Source organism: Lepisosteus platostomus, chromosome 4 (assembly GCF_059453375.1).
Source record: "Lepisosteus platostomus isolate fLepPlt1 chromosome 4, fLepPlt1.hap1, whole genome shotgun sequence".
Lineage (NCBI taxonomy): Eukaryota > Metazoa > Chordata > Actinopteri > Semionotiformes > Lepisosteidae > Lepisosteus > Lepisosteus platostomus.
In genome coordinates this window covers 71,784,889-71,802,913 of record NC_142614.1, presented here as the reverse complement: position 1 = coordinate 71,802,913, position 18,025 = coordinate 71,784,889, and the positions used below count along the sequence as shown (strand labels likewise).

The following is an 18,025-nucleotide window of genomic DNA, read 5'->3' as shown; positions in this document are numbered from 1 at the left end:
AACTTGGATATATTTATTTTGTGTTTTACATTACTCTGTACCACTCAGTTTTTACCTTCAGTGACTAATGTCTGGTACTTTTTCTAGTATATAAATAGGAATGTAAGCGTGACTTTAAGTCCTTTTTGTAATATTTGTTTTCTTGGTAGTGTACCATAAAGAAGTATTGCCGTTATCCACAGCATGAAACATTAAACTCAATGAATTTGGGAATTCTACCAAAGCACTTTTCAGACATGTATTTTTACCCATGATTCAGCGCTCCCTCATAGCGTCTCATGTGTGTCAGCTATGGTTCAGCCCACAATGACAGCACAACTAAACCCCCACAGTTCTGATGTCACAATCCTGAAATGGCTAGAAGCAACAGTCTTCCTTCTGGACCATAATTTCCAGCCCATTGCCCCCAGTGGGGCAACTGGGGCAGTTTGTTGTAGGAGGTGCCACTCTTCAGATGAGAGGTTCAACTGAGGCCCTGGATACTCAATTATTAGAGATAATCTTCTTGGGTCTTCTTCCAAAGAGTAGGAGTGTTAGTCTGGGACAATCTATACTATCTGGCCTTCTTAACATTTCACCTTATTTCAAATGGTAAAGTCTTTTCTCATTCCTGAGAAATGGGAACCGCTGTGTTTAATGGCAGTAATGGTGGATGAAGTAGGACCCCACTTATATGTAAAGAATCTTGGTGTTCTGCACAGAATTGCTAATGTTAAATTATTATTATACTTGTATTTTTATTAAGGAGTTTCATCTTGCTTTTGTTTGTTAAAGTTTCAAGCCTGATCCTTAAACCCTTAAACCCAGTAACAAAAACAATGAACAAATTTGACTTGCCTGAGCCTCTTTGTAGGAAAAGACAGCATACTTCAAGGGCAATAGTGTCCCAGGTGTTTGTTTCCAGAGATACAGTAAGCTGATAAATGGCACAATCACTGGGACCAAGTCAGAACAAAGCCGGTACTACAGTATAGTTGGCTAGTTATTGGCAAATCCAAGAATTTAGTCATACTGATTACTGGTACTGATAATAAGTGGATAACTTCTGTACCGCAAAAGTGCAAAAATCAGAAATTAGGCTTACAAGTTACATCTGTAAATCATCAATTTTTAAAGACTTCGAACACTTCTTGGTCTTGATCAATTTAGTTAGTTGATTCACTAAGCCAGGAACAGCCAGATGCGATCCTTGATCACTACTTGGCATTGGGGATTTTCAGAAATAACCCCTTGGAGCGGATAAAATGAAACTTCCATATTTTAAGGGTTCGTGAGTTAAAGGCGGCCTGTAAGATGCTCTGGACTTTGGATTCCCCCAATCAGAACTGACCACCCATGACACACACAGCCAACAACTCAAAATTGACACTCCACTCAAAGTGCTTTACAGGTAATGGGGATCCCCGCCACCACCACCAGTGTGAAACCCCACCTGGATGACGCGATGGCAGCCGTAGTGCGCCAGAACGCTCCTCACACACCAGCTGTCAGTGGGGAGGAGAGCAGAGTAATGAAGCCAATTCAGAGAGGGGGATTATTAGGAGGCCATAAATGGTAAAGGTCAGGATAACACCCCTATTCTTTTCGAGAAACACCCTGGGATTTTTAATGACTGCGGGGTGTCAGGACCTCGGTTTTACATCTCATCTGAAGGACGGCACCTTTTGTTACATTACAGTGTCCCCATCACTATACTGGGGCATTAGGACCCACACAGACCACAGGATGAGCGCTCCCTACCGGTCCCAATAACACTTCATCCAGCAGCAGCCTCAGCTTTCCCAGGAAATCTCCCATCCAGGCACTGGCCAGGCTCCCACCTGCCGAGCGTCAGTGGGGTGATATTCACTGGAGTAGCAGAGTGATATAGCCGCTGGCTATCCTAGATTTAGGTTTTCACCGACCCATTCCTGACATTTGCAAAATTAAGAACAGGGAACTTTCTTGTGGTCATTTGTTTCCAGAGGTTCATGCTATTGCCCAGTATAAACTCATCACTAAGTCTTGAAATTGAAATAGGAAGACGAATAAAACTGCGACTTTCTTTTCATATCAGTAAGAAAAAGGGCACAACTGGGGAAAACTGAACGTGGTCAAGATGCACAGTGCACATGGCTTTTCTGCAAGAAGTGTGCTTTCTGAACTCTGAAATCTAGATACAAGTATAATTCAGAACTAGGATTATGCAACAACTAAGTTACACATTACACATTTTTTTACATTAGTTTAATTGGAAGTTTACTTACAACAGGAAGCATGAGATGGGTTTTAATGACCTTAATACTGCATCACAACAAATCAGCATTTGCTAACACTCTTTAACTTTTCCATGGCATTATCCAATTTAATTACAGACGACTCAACTAATTAAAAAACTAGCAGAATCTAGTAGTTACGTGTAAAGGGCCTTGTGACTTACCATGATATTGCCATGACAGGCCACCACATACTGTACAGTAGTTCATGTAAATATTTTTAATAAGCCCTTGATGCAGACCTAGGTCTAAATGGGTACTGTTAAGTGGAGATTCCAGTGGCTTATAAAGCAAACCATTGCTTATTATAGAGGTTACTGAAATGCATCTGAATCATTTTACCATTGAAGCCAAACACCATGCTCTCACTGCTTTGGCATTTTAAAAAAAATGTTCAAAAAGTATGTTCAAAACACAAAAATCTCAGCTAAAGCAAGCCCATCCTTTGGACTCTAATGACACAGAGCACAAGGAACACAAAGACGAGTTCTTCTTTTGAAGTATTGACACTTTATAATATAGTCAGATAATCTCAATTTTTTAACCTTTGGCCTCTTAACCTTTTTTTAACCATTTAATTCACTTGCTTTAAATTTAGTTCAAGAAGGAAGCTGCATCACCATACGCAGGCTGCAAAGGAACAAGTAAAGGTTTATTCAATGCTGATAAGAGAAGAAAAGAAACACCCGGTTTTCGGCTGTGGTGCCAAAGAGGGCTACACAGCCGAAACATTGCGTTTCTTTCCTTCTGTTTTCAGTATGTTCCTTACTTGTTCCTTTGCTTTAAATTTATGCATTTTACTTAAGATACCATGCTACTGCTTTAAAATTTACTAGAGAATTGTATTCATTGCAGAAGCCAATTTTAAGATAAAAAGCACTTTATTTTACTTCTATAGCAGGCTTGATGTGTTTTAATGGCCAAGCACTTTAAAACTGGATTGTTTAAGAAGGCCATGATGGAGACTGATGTTAAAGAGACTGTATAAAATAAACTATTTTAGGATAGTTCCACGTTATTGTAATGCATTTCACATGTTGGTTAACAAAGCACATGTGGTACCACACACAGTGTGAAGTTATTCACATGCTATTACACAGCAATTCACAGAATGCATCTGAAAGAGACAAGAAGATAAAGTCTGCCTCTAAGCAAGAGCAATCCGTGAAGTTAATACTGAAGGACTTCAGTGACTGATTAATAAAAAAAAAACATCAAGAATAAATTCACCAAATAGGTGGAATGACTGCAGGTCATAAGGCCAGCGGTCATCTCTTTGTTTTAGAAGTACAAGTTCTCCGATATTAAGAGCTTGTTTTGCATTCATTTTACACAGGCTGAAACAGAAAAGTCTTGATATGTTCCAAAGCCATAATTCTATTTAAAAAATATTACATTAAAAGTTAAAATGTTGAAACTTCCCATAATAGTTAAAGTGATGGCTATTAATACTTACAAAAGTTTTCAATATCCACAGTACAATGTGTACTTACTTCTAGTCCCAGTTTTGCATACTTTACTGTGGCAGCAGAAAGTGGCTCACTGCACACAAGAAGATACATCACCCGAGTTTGTTAACATGTATAAAATAACTGCGTGAACTCTGAAAAAACCTTGCAAGCAATAACTCTTACATTTTACTGCACTGTTTGTTTTTTTTAAGACATGATGATTTGTTCTAGGAGCTTAATAGCAATGATGATGGCTAGTTACAACTAACTAACTAACTAACTAAAGGTGGAGCCCTAAGGGAATGCAACAGAATCCACTTTACCTGGAAGCATTGAGACAACTACTATCTATACATGACAGAAGTATTCAGATCAATGGAATTACAATGCAAAGAGTGATGATGATGATGATGATGATGATGATGATGACGATGGGAAAACTAAAAAAAATCACAGAAAGCTTAGTTTAAAGAGATTAAATGCAACGTTTTTCCAAGGCAACACAAGAAAACTTTTTTTTTCTGGTAAGGCACTTTCTTGTGAGGTTTTCCATGTAACATTATCACAGAGTTTGTGTGCCAGGGATCAGGGAAAACCAAGCAGATTTATTCCACATGCGTAGCACTGCCAAGTAATGTAATGAGCCCTCCACTGCACTGACTTTGGCTTTAATGACAGTGACATCACAAAATAACTTCTCTCAAGTTACTGGTGGAAAGGGAAAAAAAATCCCCCAAAACTGAACTTTCTACAAGTTGTTTCTTAGCATTTATACGTTTGAATTCATCAGGGTTTTCTCCTAAACCCGCTATCCTATATTATCGCTTTAGCACAGAAAAAAAAACCCGTCATGGGAGATGTCTTCCCAAGAAAAGAAAATACTGTACCCGACTCAAATCGAGTAAAGCTTGATTTTTTAAATTAGGGTGTTTTTCCCGACAGTGGATTTAGAGCAGGAAGCTCAACCTAAGGGCGCTTGCTGGTATTGAGCAGAGGCAAATTCTGGACATTACAGAGGAAGCCCCTTTGAACAACAAAGGCTAGCAGGCATATGGAACCCGTTATCAAGCCATCCCTAGGCTGCTGATTCACAGAGAGCTTACAAGACTGAGCTGGATGAAGGTCTGGGATCAATTAACTCCAAGGAACCAGATGAAGAGCAAATGGCCAGACGGCCTTCTGTTGGTTGCAACTTCCTTATTTGACTTATAAAGAGTTCAAACAGGCAGGGACACTGGGCACACTTTCATCTGCGGGTAATGGGGAACTCATGGCAGTCCCAGGCATGGGTCAGCTCTGGACAATAAACACGGGGCGATCAGTGAAACACCCTGAGCGTTGCACTTCTGCTTACCAGTAGGTCTTCTTGCCGATACAATCAACAGAAACTGACGCTCAAAAGGCTTATTCAAAAAACCCATCAAGTTAAAGGAAACTCTGTGCGCTGCTCAAAGGACATGCGCCCAAGAAAATTGCCGACACACACCAGGCTGGAAACAGAACAGATGAGACTGGATGCAGGAGAGAACTGGATGAGCCTCTTCATGTCCTGTAAGCCGCCACTGCTACACAGCTTCACTCATGTTCTAGCAGGTCCCAGTTAAGACAACAGAGTCCGGCCCTCCTGGCCTTTAACATCCGCAGCTCTCCTCTGCATTAGGGCTCGCTGAAGGAATGAAGGACGCATGCTCTGGCACTCGCAAAAACACAAGATCAAGGTGCTGCATTGGAGGGGGGGGTGGGGAGGATAATCAGACACAAAACAACCGAGCAGATGGAGAATTAAAATGGGGAAGCCAGACCGTTCGAGCGATCAGGTCACTGTACAAGTCCGAAGGAAGAAGGGTGAAGTTTTTAGAGCTGGATGTGGGTCCAAAAGGTCAGCTTGACTAATTGAATGTTAATGGACAACAGGAATGCATCTACACTCTCATGCGGACCAGTCAATCACCTCATCGGGACCCTCTCACTCCATCACCTCCTAACAGAGGGACAGCTGCTCCTGCATTTTAACCAAAAAAAGGCTCAAGTACTACAGCAGGAGTTATTCAACTGGAGGTTTGTATTGAAATAGCTTACTGTAGCACACGTAGTTGACAAAAGCACAAACGATTTGTTAAATATGTTACTTCCCCTACATTCTTCCTGCAGGGCTGTAGCAAAGTGGGGATGAATTCAACATTTGAAAAGGTTGTCAGATACTCTTCACAGACATGAGTAGCCAAATGGAACATTTTCACTCCTCTTCTTATCCAAATCGCGTAACACAAGGGTGGTCAACACTGGTCCTGAAAAGCCACCGTCCAGCAGCTCTTCAAATAATTCAATTTGTAATGTGGAAGGACTTTGAACTCATTAGCTTTGATCAGTTCATTAAGTTAACAGCTTCAGTGCAAAAATAACACCTACTGGAAGACCCCCTCCAGGACAGGACATTGGCCATACCATACATTAGACAACATACTCAATGCACAAAAGCAGTTCAGCCAACAGATTTCAATCAATAGAAAGCATCCAATCTATTCAACTTTCATTGTGAAGGCCCACTTCAAACATTACCTCACAGCCACAAACTTTACAGAGTAGGCGTCTTTATAATTCACTTTTCAGAAATACCGTTCAGAACAGTAGGACATTGTGTTTAGTCAGAATGCATCTAAAGCAAAAATTATTGCTACTGCTATTTAGCAAGAGGCAGGCAGAATTACTATTATACTACAAATATAGATGGATATTTAATTCATATTTCAGTTCAGTTCAAGAGTAAAGCTGGTGATAAAGACAGTCACAAAAGCAGAGGAAGCCACAAGGCTAAATAAAATGTTGCCAGCAATACGGAGAAAGGCTTCCTGAATTCCTGAACAATGCCCTGGATCTGCAAGCACGCCCCCCCCCCCCTTCCCTGGACTTGGAGCTGATCCTGAGGCAATCCAGTATCGGAAGTCATCGAGGCAGGCCAGGAGTCGGGCCAGCGGGATGGTTTGTCACTGTATCAACGCACTCTGTTGTACACTGAACTCGCCAGTTAAATCACCCAGGAGACAGGGCCATGCCAGATCACGATTACACAGACCAAGGGGGTCAAGCTCCACAGAAAACTCCTTGCTGTCAGGCAATTCTGCGCAGGTTAGCAGAGCACTGCATTAGCTGCTCAACAAGGATGAGCAGATCAACCCTCCTAATAAGGCCTGATCATGAGGCTGACTCATACCGACACTTCCTCTAGCCCAAGGGTTCCCAATCCTGGTCCTGGTGACCCCATACCGGTGGGGTTTATGCCAGCCAAGCCCTCAGTTCCACAATCAAACCCTTCACCAACTCAAGAATAAGAGGAATTTGTACTGTCTGTTCCCAGGTCTTAAAGCCAGCAGCCATATCACCCTCAGCAGGTGTGAGCCTGGTCAGTACCTGGATGGGAGACCTCCTGGGAAAAACTAAGGCTCCTGCTTGAAGAGGTGTTAGTGGGGTCAGCAGGGGGCGCTCACCCTGTGGTCCATGTGGGTCCTAATGCCCCAGTATAGTGATGGGGACACTATACTGTAAAAAGATGCTGTCCTTTGGATGAGACATAAAACTGAGGTCATGACACTCTGTGGTCATTAAAAATCCCAGGGTGTTTCTCAAAAAACTTTGGCTTGGCTGCCAAAGAACCAACGATCTACAAAGCACCAATGATCTCTGCAAAGCAGATTTCAGCACAACTCCAGAATAAAGACATAAGGCTAGGGTTATAAATGATTGGATATGTTTGAACTGCAAGGTGTAAAGTCCTTCACACAAACTAGATCATTAAAATGTCCTGTTGGAAAAATGGGTACAAATGCAAGCTGCCTTGGATGAAAGCATCAGACAAAGAAAATCGTAAATACATAAGACCCATTCCTCTACAAGATGTCTGTCTGTCATAGGGCCAAGTTTCTTTTTCAGATATTAGTGCACTATCACTGTGCTCTCTCTCCTCCAAGCACCTCTGGTGCTTGTACTGCTGGTCTTGACCTACACCCGCCACTCCCAAAAACGAATATACCAAAGCAAAATAAAAAATGAAACAGGGACAAAACCTTTTTGATTCTTCCTCATATGTCTAAAGAGACATGCGTGCGTTATATTCAAGGAATTTCCGGGCCTCTCAGGAACAGCCTGTAGTGGTAGCATGAACTACCTGTTGCATCTGCAACACAGCACAGAGGGAGATAATAAGCACCACTAGATCCTGAGGGCAGGGAGGGTCACAGTGAGTCCGAGTCTAGCCCTGAACGGGATGTCAGTCCATCACAGGGCACACAAACACGTATAGAGCAAAAAAAGATCAGCGCTAAACCTGGACAGCATGCTTTCAGACTGTGGAGGGAAACAGGAGCGTCTGGGGAAAGGAAAAAAACCTACATAAGACGAAGGAAGAACATGCAAACTCAACACTAACAGAACATGGTCCAGGAGACAAGATCAGTGAGGCAACAGCACTGATCCTCGCGCAGTCATGATGCCATTAAGAGGAATTTCGTGGCAACTTCAGCAGCATGAAGAAAATAATTCTAAGACGAGGAAGAGAGCGCTGCCGTCGAAAACGTTTGAAAATCCAGAACCGGTGTGGTTTTTACATGACTTTAACAAAATACCTCCTGTAGAGTGCATAATAATTAGATTACTCAGACTTCACTTATTAACCTTTAATAATTTGATTTCAAACATTTTCATGCTGTAATGGAAAGCGTTTTGTTCATAATTGGCTCTTCAATTAAGAAAGCTAAGCCTTAGCTACATTGTAGAACAATTAAACACGGATTACAGTTTTACTCTCAGCCTTGTTTTACTTCAAGAAAAGTATGCTTTTCATTTAGGTCTTAAAAACTATTAATTAGTTGCATTTATATGGCACTTTTCACACAAAAGAGCTTTGCATATAGAAGGGAACCCAACATCCATCACCAGCCACTGAAGATAGGATCGAGCTGATAAACAGCAGCTATTCGGCACCAACTGCACTTGATCTGAAGTAAGAAGAATGACTTCATCGACTGAAATAAAGGGAAACTTCGGGGCAGAGAGATTGCGCAAGCCCAGAGTGGAATTTAGGTAGGACACCGGGATTAAATTAACATCCCTACCCTAATGCCTTCACAGTAATTATGATTTAACTGTTACTTCCAAAACAGATTTTTTTTCAGCTTTTAAAAAGTGACGATAAGCTAAAAAAAACATACCAAATGCTATGTGCATGATGCATCATCAAAGCCCACTGGCAACTTTATAAGAGAGCAGGAACGCCAGGAACCTCCTTATAACCCCATAGACTATTCTCCCCAAGCACAGCAAAGCTTTATATCCGACTTCTGTGCCGTTGCTAAATGCTGGTGCATGCAAGGAGACCCGTGCTGGATGATTTTATGCAGCACCTTTCATGATATCCAAACAGTCCAAAAAGCATCCAGGTCTACAGGACAGTGTAACATTACTATTGCAGTTAACAGTTCACTCATGTAATCGGGGAAACAAACCTTTCAAACTCGTTAAGGAAAGCAGCAGCGGTTTTAATTTGATTCCGAAATCCACAGGGAGAAACCGATAGCGACTGGAGAGAGATGCTCACACATTGTAGTTAAAACCCAAGCAGCTCAGCCACATCCTTCACATTAAGAACGCAGATGAATCCCCAGCAAGGGGACACGCTACAGGCAGCACCACACTGCTCAGTCTGCTTTTTGCTGTGCTCTGTGTTTGCAGACAGATCTCCTCATCACTGCATGAGTTTATACAAGATGTTTCCACGGCTTTAAAATGCTATTTTTGACAACACCTCAACCACGACAGAAAACAAAACAGTGCGCAGCAACCTGGGCGCTGGTGGCAACATGAAGTAGTCTCCAGAGAGACGGGACCAACAAACCCAGAAACCCTCTGGGAACAGAAGAGGCGGACCGAGATGCAGGACAATCGCAGCACTGGAACATCATCCTTACTCAGGCTACATGCCCTGCACAACCACAAAGTGATGGCGAATACCCCGCGCAGCAGATAAAAAAAAAGAAATCTTCAGCAGGCCTACGGTCGTATTATTCAAACAGCTCCCTACACCCCTTGAGCCTTCACATAGTCTGAGGGACTGAAATCAGCTTTATACCCATCAGAACAAGCAAAGGGGGTAACGGGTTTTAAAACAGAACTCTCCTACATGCGGCAGAAATTCTGGATTCTTCAACAGTAAAAATTAATCAAGCCGGCCAAGAAAGCCAATTTACAGCTACGTGGACAAAACATTTAAGACAGGATTTGTAAAAAGGAACAGAGAGACCATGGAGCAGACCCACTGCACCACCCCAAAATACTGCTGTTGTTTTTTTACTAAATGCTAATGATATGGGTCGTATCTGAACATTTCGGTTTGTAGCCAGCAGAGGAATCCTACTCGGGCCGCTAAGCAAGGCCCTTAACCCCAGCTGCTCCAGGGGCGCTGTATAAATAGCTGACCCTGCGATCTGACCCCCAGCTTCTCTCCCTGTCTGTGTGTCTCATGGAGAGCAGGTTGGGAATGTGAAAAGACAAATTCTCGATACAAGAAATGTCTAAATTGCCAGCGATACGGCGCCCCTGGAGCAGTTGGGGTTAAGGGCCTTGCTCAGGGGCCCAATGGAGTAGGATTCCTCTGCCGGCCGCGGGATACGAACCGGCAGCCTTCCAGCCACAGGCGCAGATCCTTAGCCACAGAGCTACCGATCAGCTCAGTTCTGACACTCAGAGAATATAAAATAGCTCTTTGTTTTGATACAAACAGCTGTTTTTCCTGGGGCTTCAGAGGGTTTCACTACATGCAGCTACGCAGCTATGACGGGTAAAATTTTTACCAAATACAAGCAGCAAAAGAAGGTACAGTGGGCACCAATCACAAGGCAGCAGTACCTATCCAGGTTCTTCCGTTTTCTGACCCGAGTATATTCTTAGTTGAAAAGTAACCAGAATTAAATGTGCCACTTTTCTTTCCAGGAATCACAACTACACACTTAATAAAAAAAGAGAAACTGGAGTTTCATAATAAAAACTTTTTTTTTTTTACCGTTGGCTTCTTTTTTTTTTTCTTTTTTTTTTGAGAGAGAGAAATACATGACGCTGTAGCCAAGCTCACATCAACACTCTGCCTGCGCATTGACCAGGACTGAGTCTGGAGAAACTCCAGGGCGGGGGTCCCTGTGCAGATCACCATCAATGAACTGTTATAACTACATTTCATTATGTTCATCATTAAATCCCTGCACGGCTAGCGGCGCGTCATGTACTGGGTGTCCCCCCCGGACGATGAGTTTTCCCACACAAGGCCGAGGGGAGAGGGACCATCTTCATCCAGCACAGTCCCCACGGCAACCCCAGTACACGGCAGACCAGGCGCCGGAGGGAACAACTACTGGATTAACCACCGGAACGAGAGGGAGCTTTTAGGAGGGCCAGGTTGTGCAAACAAGGGGTGAGCAGCCCACTCTCCTGAACGGTGCCATCGGGGGCCTCAATCAACACGAGCCGCCTGGATGGACTTCTGCGTTTATCCTGAGGGCCCCCGGCCCCAGTCCTCAAGAGCCTCTGCCCAGCAGGCTTGATAGATCTCTCTAAATCGCCGGCTTATTAAGAGCGAGGACAGGTTTCAACGCGCCCAACTGAGACAATAACAAATTCAACGAGATAATTAGGGACTCGGACAGGATGAAAACCAGAAACCTTATGGTGGTCCTGGAGTGGAGTGGTGTCGCCCTGGTTTGACCACCTCGTGCACGGGGCGGCGGCAGTCGTCCGTGTGTCCAGTCCCCAAACTGGGGCGCCACTTTGTAAATTCTGATCCAGAGTGAAGAGCACCACCTGCTGGTCCATCAGCGCCACCAACAGCAGCAGCCTTGCCTTCCTTAGTTTCTCCCTTCCCAGTGCTGACCAGACCCTGCCCTGCTCAGCTCAACCACAGGCTCTAGAAAAGGGGAGGCCAGTTGGCTGTTCTGGGTTACAAAAGCAATGCTAAACTATTGCAATTAGTTTGGCCATCTTGCCAGTGTACATTTAATTAGTCTTTATACAGGAGGTTAAAAAATGAAATCACACGGCACGAGCTCACTGCTTATAAATGGCAGCGTCCCTGACTAGCTGGGAGAAGAGAATGGCGCAGTATGCGGAGAGGGCAGGTAACAGACAATAGACAAGGAAGAGAAATCTGACGTATGGACAAGGTCTCGTCTTGGCCCTTGAACATAATGTTTGTAGCTTGCACAACCATTCACCATTCCCGAGGCTAAACGTATCTGTAGTAACATAAAAGTCTTTATTGTGGAAGTGTAAGATAAAATAATGATTTACATGTTTTTTTCTTAATACTTTGCTGCATTTTTATAAGTAGTGATGCTATTCTGAGCCCATGCAGTGCGTGAGGCAGTGGACAGAGGTATTATTGTTACATGTTATTTCCTTGCCTTCATCGAGACAGAGCCACAATTTCTCGTCTACTGACAGTGTGCTGTTCAGCGAAATGAGTTTGTGCAAGTAGACAGGAGCGGTTTCCAGCTCTGTGTCCTGCGTTAAAACCTCCCTTTTGAGGCTAGGCTGTTCGACGATGTGACATTTTAGCCGAGACTCGGTTTATTACAATAATTGCTTGCATTTGCATAGCGCTTTGTACCCCAAACCACTTTGCATCCAGGAGAAGACCCAGTTGGTCCTCCCCTGAATTGTACCCCCTCCCTGCGTGACAGCAGCTGGCCATCACAGTCCCCCTGCAAAGCAGATCGGGCGCAGCACTCTAACGACCCACACTGCACCGACAGGTCTACACGGCACGATTCTGGCTTGTCTCATCAACGATTCAGGTGCTTTTCTCTCACCAAAGCATCATTCCCAATACTAAAGAAGAACGCACACCGATTGCCTCAGGTTTAGTGCGCAGGAGCCCCATTACATTGACACCGGAAAAGGAGAGGCACATCTCTCACCGATGTTGCTACAAGCCGGCAGGAGGCAGGGACGTCACTGGCGGCGATGTTCAGCACGGAGCAGAGGAGACCCCGGCCCCCCGGCAACTCCCAAACCCCCAAATCTAGCCCGACAGCACACAGCCCTGAGCGCACCCACACTTAGGGAATCCCACTCGCAATCGGCCCAGGTTCAAACTGACACCTGGGCTCAAGAGGACACCAGCCTGTGCCCAGTGGAGCCATCTTTATCAGGGCCTCAGAAGCCCTATCGATCCAATCGCAGTCTCGCTAAATTCGCACTTTACTCTTCACCGAAGGATCACGTAACACCACCTGACAACGGTAAAAGTAACCCGGGTAAGAACACAGTGTCTCGCAAAAGTATTCACCCACCTTGGACCTTTTCACATTTTATTGTGTTACAGCATGGAATCATGATGTATCCAACTGAGAATTTTTGCCACGCGTCAACACGAAGTGCTCTACAACGTCAAAGTGAAGAAAAAAAAAATCCAGGCATCTTACTCAATTAATTAATTCAATTACAGCAAAAATTCTCAGTTAAGTACATCATGGTTCCATGCTGTAACACAATAAAACGTGAAGAAGCCCAAAGGGGGTGAAGACTTTTCCAAGGCACTGTACGCCTGTACCACTGAAAACACAAGGGGGCCCAAGCCTCCGAGAAGCTCAGCAACATCAGCCAAATGGGAGAGCACCCCTCCCTCCTTCCCCAAGGGTGCAGAGCAGCATGGCACCCATGAGGAGGCTGACATCGGCCACTGCCCCCACGAACCCCTTTGGCTTGCCAACGAGTTTCGGCCCTCGGCACCTCCACCGGCGCTTAAGCATAAAGAGATTCTACGGGCTGCATGTCGGTCCCCCTCTCGCTGCCCACAGCACTCGTGGGTGTACTCAGCCTCTACCGCAGGCGTGGATGTTGGTACGCAGGTACCGAAAAGAGCAGAGGAGAACGCTCAGAAACCAGCTTCCGTCTCGGACGGACTCTTCATACAAACAAAGGCGGGCCGGGCTCACCCAGCTGCCTCGGCGGCCGGCCGGGTTTCACAAGGGAGGCCGTATGCACAGAGACGGGGGCTGAGAGCACGTTTTTGGCTACTGCCCGGGGGGCTCAGAGAGTGCTGGGGCTACAACTGCCGCGCAGCTGCTACAAACAGCCCATCAGACATTCCCATTCGGCGATCGATCCGTTTCTGAACGGCCGCCAGACGCCCTCCGTCTCGGGGGTGGTTAACCGCTCGGTGGCTTTGTGGCAAGAACCCCCCTTGTCACACGGCGGCTGTATAAGGTGGTCTGTGTCCGAAACGAACTGGCCTGGGCAGGTAGGCCGCGCCACTGGACCCTGCAGGGACTCGGCCATCCCAGAAGGAATACCATTGGGTCTTCTTCAACACCGCCTCCAGAAAGTCTGCTGTAGAAGTTGCGGTCGGTACTGAAGACAGCAGGGCAGCGGTATTTCTTTCAATTTGGCTGTTGTGCACTACGATTTCAGAAAGCTGGCGTTTTCCTAGACTGAGATTTCGGGGTGCTGGATGGTAAACAAGAACTACCGACAGGTGAACCCCAGCAGGCACGGTGCATCCCAGGACCAATAGCAATTCAGTCCCACTACAGTACTGTACTCCAGGATCAAGGGGGGTATAAAACTGCTGAATTTGGCCGAGGAACTGATTTAGGTGGCTACTTTTGTTTTTCAAGCACGCTTCCAAGACAGACAATCCTGATGTGAAAAGAATTACTCGTCAAAACCCTGAAAATGGACGAACCACGCGGATAATGTAACCACCCTTTCTCACCGACAAACTGACAACTGGGGGGGAAAAAAAACCCGAAAAAACCGTAACGAGTGTTTTTTTTTTAAGCCGAATCTTTCATCTGTGCAGTTAACCACCTTTCCCCTCCTTGGAAAAACAATACCGCTTTAGCTTTGTATCATAACAAAAAAAAAACGAAACACGTCCTGGCTTTAGCTTTTGCTGCACCACATCCACATCTTTTTTTTTTTAAAAAAAAGAAATAATTTGCAGTCAAAAACAACAAGAATGTGGTCGAGCAAAAAAATCCAACCCCCCCCCCACCACCAAACACAGCAAGCGACTAAATGTGCTCGTTACAGCAGACCGGCGTGTGTCGCTCCCCCCAGCAACCTTAATGACCGTGTTTGACTATGGATAAGTTATATATGCCTGCGACACTCGCGTTACAGACAGACAGACAGAGAGGTAGATGGGAGACGCACAGACAACACAACTTTTTTTTTTTAGGTTGACAAAACGTCCAGCAGGAAAACTCTCCGTTTCTTACCGGGGAACTTCCGGGATGGCGGCAGCGGAGGGGGGCTGGCGGAAGAGCGACTGCCGCTCGGCGCGGGCGGTTTCAAGCCGCCCTTACTGGGGAATTACTGTGGACCAGAAAGGTCTTTCCAACAGGCTCGGAAGGGAGAGGGGAGGGAGAGGCCGCGCAGGCCGGCCCCGATACCTGTAAAAGCTCCCCCGCCTCGACGGGACGCCCTCCGGGGGGCCGGCGGCGAGGCCGGGCCCCGCCGGCCGCCGCGGCTCCGTGCGGGGCGGGGGAGCGGCGCGTCTCAGCCGCGGGCAAACTTAGCGTCGCCCCGCCGGGCACCCGTCGGTATCTCACAGTAGGACTCTCCCAAAATGTATTCTTGGGAAGACTGACAAGCGGGGTCAAGAAACAGCTGTTGAAGTTAATGTTTCTCCCTCCCACTCCGTCTGACTGTAGTGCCCTGCCAAGACAAAATGGATTAGTTAGCTAAGCGTCCCATTTTTTTTTTAATTTTATTTCTTATAACCCCCCCAGAAAAAGAGAGTTCAGGGAAGTGTGTGTGTGTGTGTGAGGCGACGGGGGGGTGAAAAAATCGCTTTAAACGTTTATTAAATCGGTTTAGGTTTTACCAGTAAAAAACCCTCCTTGGGGAAAAAAAACATTGAATTGTCACAGGTAAACTTCGATTGGCTAATATGTAAAAAAAGCTCCTTTAAACTTATGAAAATACATTCTTGTTGCCATTAGTACTTCGGAAATATTTTTGTTCCTGTTTGTTGTTGTTGTTTTGCAATCTCTGGCCTTTTGCTTTTTATCAGACAATTTTGTTTTATCCAAATAATTTAACAGCTCTCTATCAAAGTATTGGTACTCTGTTTCTGTTGATCTTCTGTTGTTGTAGTATAGGTTGTGTAAGGAGTGGGTTCCTCACATCGAAATATCAATGCTAAGTCTCAGTTCTATTTCCAAGAACAGAAGGAACAGTTTTACACATCTATCATCTCAAACAGGTGTGGGAAAGTGCTGTTCCAGAGTGCCATCATTTCTGATATTGATTTTGGTCTAGGCTGGCACAGTGGCACAGCAGTTCACTCTTGCTGCTTCCTAGCGCTGGGGTCCCGGGTTCAATTCCCAGACCTGAGGTGCTATCTGCTATATGAAGTTAGTATGTTCACCCTGCGTTTGTGTGGGTTTTCTACAGGTGCCGCAGTTTTCTCCCACAATCCAAAAACATGCTGAGAGGTTAGTTAGCTTCTGGGGAAAATTCGGTGTGCGTGCCTGTCTGTGCGTACCCTGCAATGGACTGGCGTCCTGTCCAGGGTGTATCCTGCCTGGTTCCAGGATAGGCTTCAGATCCTCTGCGGCACTACAGTATATCGGATCAAGTGGTTAGAAGATGGATGGATGGAACGTGCTGTTTGTGGACCGATTGTCCTTACACCCTCCCAGACCTTAAAGATGAATATGACAGAGAGTTCGTAACATCAGCCATACAGTTCGGGTCTAAGTAAGCACTCATAGAAAATTCGCACTTCTAATAAAAGTAAGGTATTTAGTGATTTTCCTGCTGATTCAATATAAGAAATAAATATACAGGCACTGAAAGGCATGGCCATAACAACACTATCAATTAATTTAATTCAAATAGCAGCTTTCATCCTAAAACGATCATAAAGTGCCTCAGTTATAGCAGGAGACCCACTTCAAGTGAACTGAAGTGCAGCCCCGTCGAGGTGACACACAGCAGCCGTGCGGCACAGCAGATGTGGAGGAGCAACGACGTTTCTTCCCCAATTCAAGCCAAATTGTGCAAACCCAGAGCAGAACCGAGCCAGGACACCAGGGTAACACCTGCACGCTTATGAACAGGGCCATGGGATCTTTAAAGAACAGGTACCCAGGACCGCAGTTGAATATCTCATTCTGGGCCAGAATTTCCAAACCAATGCCCAAGTGTGGTGTCAGGGAAAACTGTCTTACAGGAGGTGCTCTCCCTCATCTGCCACATCAAACTGAGGTCCTGACCTTTAAGTTCCTTAAAGACCCCATGGGATTTCGCAAACCTAGTGCTCTGGGCTTGTCCAATCTGGCCTACCTCAATCTCCCCTTAGTCCCAACTGGCCAAGTCATTTCCCCAAGTCAGCAATTAACCCACAAGTCTAGCTAAGCAGGCCTTTTTAATTAATTTATTCCTGAAGTGACCCCCCCTTGGCAATTGAAAATTGCACTGTAATATGCCACAACTGAAGCGGGGGTGTTAGCGGAGGCTCATGGGTCAAAGCACGAGTCCTTGAGCTGCTGTAGAAGCAGCAGGCGGGCGGAGCAAACGGACAGGTCGCCGTCCAGAATCGTAGGCAGAGAAACCAGCGCAATTCTGCCCCGCAGAGACGCCGTGGAGGTACAGGGGCAGACCTGGGGCCATGGGGGGGAGGGCAAAAGGGGGTGTCACCCCCTTCGACTGAACTTCCCCGCCCCCTCAGTTTTGGACAAAAGGATTTTTGAACACTTTCGCGTACTTAACGTGCGCCCTAAAAAGTAGTCGTGCTTTGTCAATGGTCAGATAACTGCACTAGCCCCGAATTCACAGTTACGGCATCGGACTGTTGGATGCGCAGGAGGGCTAGCCGTCCAGGAACATGGTGTCTACGTTATCGGGTGTCGGCATTATTACGATCTTGTTTGCTCAGGTGGACCGATTCCTTGCAGTAGTTTATCCTCATACTTATAATCTTTATATAACTAGGACTGTAGTTATAGAAGTTGGTGCTTTGTGTTGGTTTTACAACTATTTTTTCCTAACGATTCAGAACCTTGTTACCGTCGATGAACGCGAAATGAACGCGTGACGTATTTGGTCGCTCCAGGCAATAATAATCGCGAGAGTGCTGATGAATGTGAAACTGTACTTCATCACTAAATGCCAGATTGCTCGTCGTTATCTTCTATCATGAAGTACTAATCAGTGGCACAGTTGCGAGATTTCACTTGGGTAGTTGCACCGTCCCCCTCAGAATTTCAGATGCCCCCCTACAGATTTTTCCCCTGGCGCTGGCCCTGTACAAGGGTGTATCCAAAA

The 18,025-nt window shown here is 45.5% G+C and overlaps 1 protein-coding gene across 2 annotated transcripts in view; it reads right to left on the bottom strand.

Moving 5' to 3' along the window:
• Positions 1–15,324, bottom strand: part of atg10 (ATG10 autophagy related 10 homolog (S. cerevisiae)) — an 89,999-nt gene extending 74,675 nt beyond the window's left edge. The window contains exon 1 of one of the 2 annotated variants that reach the window (XM_088630627.1): positions 14,971–15,324. The gene's annotated coding sequence lies outside the window, so the exon portion shown is untranslated. The remainder of the gene's footprint in view (positions 1–14,970) is intronic. The other variant, XM_088630628.1, reaches the window with a different exon arrangement.
• Positions 15,325–18,025: the final 2,701 nt, after the last annotated feature.